Raw genomic sequence first — 9,808 nt, 5'->3', positions numbered from 1 at the left:
GTTACATATGGTAGTGGTCATGGAAATGGGGTTGTCTAAAAGAAGAGTGGCCAGTTGTGACTTTGACAACTACATCCTTGAGAATATAGTGGAAGCAAACATCAAAGGAAGTCACAAAAGCAAGTCATATATGAATGCTGAAACAATGGTGATGAGAATTGCCTACCAAGCTTTAGGCATGATTGATGAATGATCACCTCGAGCACAATTGGATCTAATCCACAAATCCAAAAGAACGGTGAAGCCAATGACAGGACCATCGACAAGACCGCAACCAGAGATAAAGCAAACAAGACAAAGCTCAAGAAAACACGACACTGATAGCGAGGAAATAGAAGCAGATGTGCCAAATTACAATGAAGCTAAATCAAAGGATAGATGAACTACCTCAGAGTATGAATCTTCAGAGGAGGGACAGGAAGGTGAGTTTACAATTAGACACACAAGACTAAAGAGGAGGTCAACTAGGCCAACAGAGGTAGTTCCCTTTACACAAGCACAGAGGACAATGGAAGAAGCTCAAGTTCAAAGGGAAATACTATTCCAACAAAACAATGACAAGAAAATAAGTCTTGGAATGGAGGCAGAAGAGGATGAGGAGGACATGTCTCTGCAACACAAAAAAGTTGAAGCTCTAGAAATAATCAAACAGTGAAAAAGAAGAGTGGAAGTTTTATTACCTAAACACAAATAAAAATAAATCCTAAACTAAGTTCTCAAACCTGGATGTCTAGAGGGAAAAAACCGAAAGGGAAAAAAGTGCCTCTAGCATATGCGCATGTATGTAGTGCACCATAGTCAATCTGTACAAGTCACGGGCCTGGTGCAACTAGGAGGGATAAGAGAACTCTCTCCAAACAATAAAACCTGTAGTCTCCTACCTCTCTCTATAATGGTCATCAACTGGCTAGCACCTAGCTCCATGTCAATGGTAGAATCTATAGCACAACTAATGGATCCAGGGATAACATCAATCTGTGACTGTGTGGTCAATGAACTACGTGGCTCAAGATCCCTAAATGGCTGACTCTTGCCAAGATCTAAGTCAACAACATGGTCAATGGAAACCTCAGACAAGCTATGACTAGTGTAAACCTGTGATGTGATAGGTGGTCGGCTCTTTGGTATCCAAATCTTCAATCCCTTCAATCTCATTAAGAGGTCATTGGGAGATTTCTTCACATGTGAATGTAAAGATCTCTCTCTCTGACACAGTCTCTGTGGTCGTGGTCTCTCTAAAACTGATCTCTGAGATCTTCTAGAGGGTCTAGAAATCTCTCTCAAGTCTCTCGTAACTAAATGTGGTCGTGAATGCTCACTATGTGCTACAACTCTCAACCTGGGAACCCAAATCTGTCTATGTCCCTCATAATAACTCTGTGCCTCTAGTGATCGTCTAGATGTGAGCCAACCATGTGATAATCCATCATGTGTAATCCGGCTCTCTATCCACACATAAGTGTCATCACTAGGCAATGGTCTCATCGATATCTCTCTCCATGGAGCATGTACTCATCGAGTCCTATAGGAATCTCTGGGTGTAGATCTATATATCTGATGTGGAAGGGGTAACTCCTTGGTAGCACTACTCTGAACTCTATCTAGAGAAGGCTCTAATGCTCGCTCAGAATCATACAATCCTTGTGGTCTCCAATAGAATCTCGCATGATGTAAATGTCTAGAGGTCATACTAGTCTGTGTAGGCTCAATGATATGTGGTGTGACCTCTATATGTGTGGTATCTGTGTCGTGGTCTAGAGGAACCTCATGTGTCAATGTCTCTGCAATTGTATCTGCTCACTCTATGATCGAGGAATGAGATTGTGTCTTTGAAAGAATAGATGGCTCTATGGCAACATCTATGTGATGTGGGTGCTCTGTAGGTGAATCAATCACTAATGTGTCACTCTGCTGCACATCATGATGATGAGCAACACATGTCAGCTCTATGTCATCGATCTCATGCTGATCTAAGCTACGAAGCTCACTCTATGGTAGGCTAAGCTCAAGAGCTCCATCTAGGGATGGCATAGTCCTAGTAATCTCTCGTAGAGGATCACAATCACTCATGGGTGTAGGAGGTGATCTATGACTAGACTGTTAAAGAATATGATGTTAAAGAAGATTTCCATTGTGCTATGGGCGGCTGGACACTGACTATACTATGTTGTAAATATACTTTGGATAATAGTTCAGAAGAGAAGAAGAGAAGAGCAGCTCGTTGAATGGCTACTGCAGGGTAACGATTGTGTGTGCGTGTCTCGATGTGTGTTGGTGTGTGTGCGTAGTCTTCTTTTCTACTTTCTCCATCACCTGCGCACTCTACAAAGTGGTATCAGAGCTCAGTTTGAGGAGCTACAGTCAATACACAGGTTTCCGCAGCTCTGGAAAACAGCAAAAAAGAGAGGTTTTTTTGTCATAACTCCCTCACCCGAACTCGGAATACAGTGATCCAGGAGTCTATCTTTATGTTTTGGGGCGTTCTGGACGCATTGGAATACCTAGATTTGCCAAAATCTGTAATTTTCTGCAGCAAACAACCAGCTCACACAAGCATAGGAGATGTCCATTTTTGCACTCGGCAGTAGATTTACAGGTTACAGGTGAAGAATTCAGCATTTACACAGGTTTTGGAGAGCGACATAGAGCTTTTGCATCATGATATTGTGTTATCAAAGATTATGTTTGGTTGTTGTGGGTCTGTTATGGACAACCGCCTATGTAAGAAAGGTTGTGGGAAGAAGTTGAGGCGGTTATATTGTCAGATTGAGTACTTTGTGGTTATGTATAGATATGCGGTCAATGTATTTTGGAAAACTGCAGCCTTTGTGAGGGTCGAGTGAGGTTTTTTGAAGCCTTGCCTTGGGAGCTTTGGTACCTTGGCAAGGTGGATTAGGTACTGGAGCGAACCCCCGACTAGCCCCGCGAAAGACCTCATATGTCGTTTACGACTATGGGAAGAAGGTGGATGGTTGGATATGTGGTACAGGACAGCGTATGGATTGCATTTGCATACAGGTCCATGTAGACATTGTTTTAGAGTATTTATGCATAGTTTGAGTCAGTCTGTGGCAAAGTGAGTAAGTGGATTTTCCCTTGGCAATGAGAGATTTTCTGTCAGTGTTTATGAGCACTTTGGTTGAGATTGTCACTTGAGATATTGTCCAAATACAAACGAAACTCTGCCAAAATTTTGTCAAAATCCTTTGAAAGAAATTGAGAGAGTGAAGATGGCAGAAAGTTCAACTCAAGTCACACAGATTGTTGGAGAGAAGCTGACCACAGAGAACTACAGCATATGGTCTTACAGGATGGAGAACTTTATCATGGGCAAAGGTTTATGGGATTATATTACAGGTGAACAAGAGTGTCCCGAGGTTGGTTTGGAACCAAATAGAGAGAATGTTGAAGCACATAAAACATGGCAAGCAGGAGTAGAAGCTTACAAGAAGTGGATCGAGAATTCAAGGAAAGTGATGGATTGGATTTCACTATGCATTAGTGACTTCTTTATACCACATGTGAAGAAGGCTCAATCTCCAAAGGAAGCATGGGAGATACTAGCAAGAATGAACAGCTCCAATACAGAACCACGAAAAGTTCACTTGAAGCAAAGGTTACATTGTGTATGGCGAGGAAATAGATCCATATCAGATTATGTGACAGAGATAAAGCAAATACAGGAAGATCTTGCGAGCATTAATGTTGAAGTTCCAAATGATGACTTAGTTTCAGTGACATTGAATGGTTTGGGACCGGAATACAAGTCATTGGATACATCTATATCTGTTCGAGGACACATTCCTGATTTTGAAGAGTTAGTAAACCTTTGTTTGCAAGAAGAGGTGAAGCTAGGCAAGTCAGGTCCTTCTACATCAAATAACAATTCCAGAGATCAGGTTTTTTACTCTAGAGGTCATGGAAACAATAGAGGTGGAAGAGGAAACTATGGTCGTGGAAACAATGTTGGAAGAGGTCAATGGCAAAACCAACAAAGTCAAAGTTACAACGATTATAGCCAAAGAGGCAGGGGGAGAGCCTGAACTCGTGGACGTGGAGGTGGACTATTTGTACATCCTCAAAGAGATGGATATTGTAACAGATGTGGCATTTATGGTCACTTTGAAAGAGAATGTTACACAAGGCTAAATCAAAATTGTGATCGTGGTGGAAGAGGCCGAGGTTATGGCAGACATGGAGGAAACTTTGCTGGATACAATCCTCATGATCAAAATATATATGACAATAGATCGAGTGGACATTTATTTCCTATGGAGCATGTTGTTGGAAGCATGGTGGAGCCACATCATACAAATGATTGGTATTTAGATAGTGTTGCCACAAATCATATGACATATCATGGTGAATGGTTTGACAGAAAAGAGAAATTAGAAGAGGATGAGTTTGTCGCTACAGGTGATGATACTATGCATCGGATTACACATGTTGGTTCAGTTCCATTGCTAGAAAAATACGGGACATACAACACATTGGGAGATGTTCTATATGTGCCTTCAATCACAAAGAATTTAGCATCAGTTGGACAGATGACAGATCAAGGGTTGTAAGTCCGTTTTAATCGTTATGGCTGCTTCATAGAGGAGTTTCACAACGGCAGACCAGGAAAGATATTGGCACGTGGAAGAAAGAAAGGTCGCTTGTTCTCATTGGAAGCTGGAGATCCATGTTTACACAGTGGTATGTATGCAAACAAATCAGCCACTGAAGATGATTGGGCAGAGTTATGGCATAAGAGGATTGGTCATGTCAATTTTAGAAGACTAAAGCATATGCAATCAAATCAAATTGTACGTGGATTACCAAAGTTTGGCAGATTGAATTTTGATCATGTTTGTGAAGCTTGTCAATTTTGAAAGCAATCTCGTTTACCATTTCCAAAGAGGGGCAGAATTAGCCAAAGTTCTTTGGAAATTGTTCATTCAGATATTTGGGGACCTTGTGATCATGCTACACCAAATGGTTGTCGATATTTTATCACATTCACAGATGATTACAGCAGAATGACATGGGTTTACGTTCTAAAGGCAAAGTCAGAGGCATTTGAGGTATTCTTGGAGTTCAAAGTTATGGTTGAAAAAGAGAACGGTTGTCAAATTAAATGCCTACGTACAGATGGAGGGGGAGAGTACATGTCACACAATTTTGATGATTACTTACGTGAACAAGGCATAAGAAGACAGCTTACTTGCACATACACACCACAAGAAAATGGAGTTGCTGAGAGAAAGAATAGAGTCATAGCAGAGATTGCAAGAGCCATGATGAATGAGATGAATACGCCATTAACATATTGGGCTGAAGCAGTTCATAGAGCAGTACACATTATGAATCGAACACCAACAGCTGCCATTCATGAAATTTCACCTTATGAGAGACTTTATGGGATCAAGCCAACAATTTCCTACATGAAAGTTTTTGGATGTGTTTGCTATGTTCATCTGCCAAATGAAGCAAGAAAGAAGATGGAGCCAAAGGCAGTGAAGTGTATATTCTTGGGCTACCCAGTTGAAAAGAAAGGTTACAAGTGCTATGATCCTACGACAAGACAAGTTTATGTCAGTAGAGATGTCAGATTTTGTGAGCATGAACCATGGTATAAACCAAAGCCAGTGATGATAGAAGACGAGTATGAAGAGCAAGAGAATGTGCGTCATGTTGTTGATAAGCTAGGACCATCAACAATAACTATTTCAGGACCACATATGGCAGAGGAGAGTACAGAAAGTGTCAATCCATGGAGTGGTCGTTTGCGAGATAAGAAGCAAGATGAGAAAGGCAAGAAGAAAGTGGTTGAAGAGAGTTCTGGAGATGAAAGCCTCAATGAAGAGCATGGTTTACCACATTTGAGGACACCTGGAAGTAAACATATTGAGAAATATGTACCCCCATATGCAAGAGTTGAAGAGAAGAGTGCACCACAGTTGAGAAGATCAGAGAGGGTGCGTTATCCAGTTGATAGATTGACATACAACGGTTACATGCGTACACATTATGCATACATGGTTTCACGTGTGCAACATAAAGAGCCTACATGTTTTCAAGAGGCAATTGGAAAATCAGAATGGGAGTCAGCTATGGATGATGAGATGGATGCTCTTGTGAAGAATGACACTTGGGATTTGGCTCGCTTGCCAAGTGGAAAGAAAGAAATTGGTTCAAAATAGGTATACAAATTCAAGTGCAAGTCAGATGGTAGTGTGGAAAGATACAAAGCAAGGCTTGTTGATAAAGGTTATGCCCAAACAAAAGGTCTTGATTATGATGAGACATTTAGTCCAGTTGCAAAGATGACAATAGTCAGATTGGTGATAGCAATGGCAAGTATGTGCGGTTGGAAGTTACGGCAAATGGATGTGGATAATGCATTCTTGAATGGTGACTTGGAAGAAGAAGTTTATATGATACAGCCAGAGGGTTATAAACATCCAGAGTTTCCATATTATGTGTGTAAGTTGAAGAAAGCATTGTATGGTTTGAAGCAAGCATCTAGAGCTTGGTGTAAAAAGATAACCAGATTCTTGAAGAAGATTGTATTTAAATAGTCTACTGCTGATCACTCATTGTTTTTGAAGCATGTTGATGGAGAGATCATCGTTATTGTTATCTATGTTGATGACTTGATTCTCACTAGAAGTCATGATGAGAATATTTTGCATGTCAAGAAGAGATTGTTGAGAGAATTCAACATGAAGGACCTTGGTGAGTTGAGATATTTCTTGGGAATTGAAATTGTCAATACATTATCAGGAATTTGGATGATACAAAGACAATATGCATTGGATATGCTTGAGAAGTATGGAATGGCAGCGTGCAAACCGGTTGATACACCTCTTGATCAAAATGTGAAGTTGTTTGATGATGGACATTACATTGAGGATGTCACTAAGTATCGCAAGATGGTTGGAAGCCTTATTTACTTGACAATAACAAGGCCAGATTTGAGTTATGCAGTGGGTGTTGTGAGTCAATTCATGCAAAAGCCATGTAAAAGTCATCTTGATGCAGTGAGACGGATTATGAGATATGTGAAAGCCACTGTCAATTATGGAATGTTTTATGAAAAGAATGGGAAGCTTTGTCTTTATGGTTACACAGATGCAGATTGGGCAGGAGATTTTATGGATAGAAGATCTATAAGTGGTTATGCATTTTCCATTGGCAATTGTATGATAAGTTGGAGTAGCAAGAAGCAATCAACTGTAGCATTATCAAGTACAAAAGCTGAATATCGTGGAGCATCTTTGGCAGCATGTGAAGAGTCATGGTTGAGAGTACTTATGGCAGACTTTGGTTTTGACTATCTTGACAGTGTCATTATATATTGTGACAATATTAGCAGCATCATGTTGGCAAAGAATCTAGTCTACCATGCTCGCACTAAACACATTGAGGTACATTATCACTTCATTAGAGAAAAAGTCTTGGCAAATGAGATTGATTTGGTGTATGTGAAGACAAATGATCAAGTTGCGGATATATTCACAAAAGCTCTTGGAAAGGAGAAGTTTTGCTACTTTCGTGAAGCATTGGGAATCCATCTTATGCAAGCTCACTCTGAGATTGAGGGGGAGTGTTAAAGAATATGATGTTAAAGAATATGTCCATTGTGCTATGGGCGGCTGGACACTGACTATACTATGTTGTAAATATACTTTGGATAATAGTTCAGAATAGAAGAAGAGAAGAGCAGCTCGTTGAATGGCTGCTGCAGGGTAACGATTGTGTGTGTGTGTCTCGATGTGTGTTAGTGTGTGTGCGTAGTCTTATTTTCTACTTTCTCCATCACCTGCGCACTCTACATAGACTGGTGGGCTAAAGCTGTAGTAGGTAGTCTAGTGCTACAATGTGCTCGATCGATCAATGATCTAGGTGTGTATCTCACTCCAATAGTCAGCACATAGATGGCATGATCAATGCCTCTATATACGCGCTCTTGAGGATCTCGATCAAACGAAAGCATGGCAGTCACTCTCTGACATAACTCACTAGATGTGCTAGACTCTCGTGTGTATCTACGTCCACAATCATCAACATATGTCTTTGTCGGCTCAAGTCTATACAAGTGTACCAATGTGGGATGAGTATGCGTATCTAGGGACTCGTCATATGATAAAGGCTCTATGGTCTGTAAGTCAATCTCAAACATCTGCAAGTACATCACATCATACTCGTCTCTAAAAGATCCTGGCATGCCTGGGTTAGGCATAGCTCGCACTAACTGATGTGTGGGAGGATCGTGAGCAAAGCGCTTGAGTTTCTGAAAGAAACTCTATTGGCTAAGATCATGAAATATGCATAATCCCATCCTCTCACCACACAAGACTATCATAGGTCTATCTGTCCGCAGAGTAGTGGCTAACTCGTGTAGCTCATCTCTCATCGTAGGACTCGTGTCACTCGTCGAAACTATAGCCCCATGTGACATAACTCTCTCATGGTCATGTGATCCTGAAACATCAATATGGCTCAATGTTGTGGTCGTAACAGCCTCTCTTGGTAAATGCATGGTATGCTCCGTCACCAAAGGCTGTGGATTCTCTCTCATGGGTCCGCAATGTAATCATCTCATAGTAAATGGCTCTATGTGTGGTGCACTCACGGCGGGTGCTCTCATCTCGGTGACACCTGGTGGCTCTGATCTCATCGTAAACATAGACTCTGAAGTGCTCATCATGCCGAATCTAGCTCTGTGTGGTGTGAGGACTCTAATGTCAATCTCGTCTCGGTCTCTATGCGTGGCTCTCTCAATAACTGCTCGCGAGACTCGTCAATCTCTAGTGTCAACCTAGACCTATGGTCATCGATAGAGTCTTGCGGAGCAATAGGTCTAGGTAGAAAGCCTGGAGGTAGTCTAATGGGTGATCTCGCTGTGTATGTGGACTCAAGCTCAATGTCGACACTAGATGTAGGTGATCTAGGGCTAGGGATAGGTCAATAAGGTAGGCCAAAAATTATCATGTAGGTACTATAATCATCAAGGCCATAATAGGTCCTAGTACCCATGGATCTACCAAAATCTACCTGAGGCTATAGTACAAGCATCTGTGACTCTCTCAAATACATGTGTGCATCATCATCAACATACAAAAAACTATCATGCATACTCCATAACTGGACTGTCACTGAATGGTATCGTGTGTCTGCAACATCCTCTAGGGATGGTACTGGGATCTCATGTCTAGAATGGATATTTTCTACTCGATAGAGTATATCTAAGAAATCTATGAGATGATCAGACCTCGTGGGGTGGGCTCTGGCTCTAATTGACTAAAAAGCATGAGTAGAGTGATCATGAGGCTGAAACCTCACAAAATAGCGATCGGTATATCTATCTCGATAACATAAATGTCTCTCGTACTCTCCTACTAACCATAGCAACACCAAATCAGAACCTCTCAGGGCCATGGTCGTCATCAATCTAGAGAGTGCAAATACTCAATGATCATGTGGAATCTCACTATGACTGATCTAGATCTCTCAAGGAATAGCAAGCAATATAATAAGTGTATGGCAAGATCGTGATGTGAATGGTGTGATCAAATGAAACTGTCACACGTGTGACCTATAGTCAAGCATGCATGATAATAGTGGCTCATAAATCACATCACAATGATGTCAATGTGTCAAGAGTCCACTAAATCCTACAGTGTGCTATGTCAAACAAGTAAGCAAATCAGACAAACGACTCTCCGAACATATGTAATCTCAATGTCTAATCATGCATAAATGCACGCGTGAACGAGGTATATAAGAGAAAGTATAAGAGAGAGATCCTCGTAATACAGGG

The 9,808-nt window shown here is 41.1% G+C and overlaps 1 pseudogene; it reads right to left on the bottom strand.

Moving 5' to 3' along the window:
* Nucleotides 1-8,691: 8,691 nt before the first annotated feature.
* On the bottom strand, nucleotides 8,692-9,426 carry LOC147450907 (uncharacterized; annotated as a pseudogene).
* Nucleotides 9,427-9,808: the final 382 nt, after the last annotated feature.

The sequence above is a fragment of the Adiantum capillus-veneris genome, chromosome 9 (genome assembly GCF_014529385.1).
Source record: "Adiantum capillus-veneris isolate H3 chromosome 9, ASM1452938v2, whole genome shotgun sequence".
Lineage (NCBI taxonomy): Eukaryota > Viridiplantae > Streptophyta > Polypodiopsida > Polypodiales > Pteridaceae > Adiantum > Adiantum capillus-veneris.
This window is presented reverse-complemented; position numbering and strand designations above follow the sequence as displayed.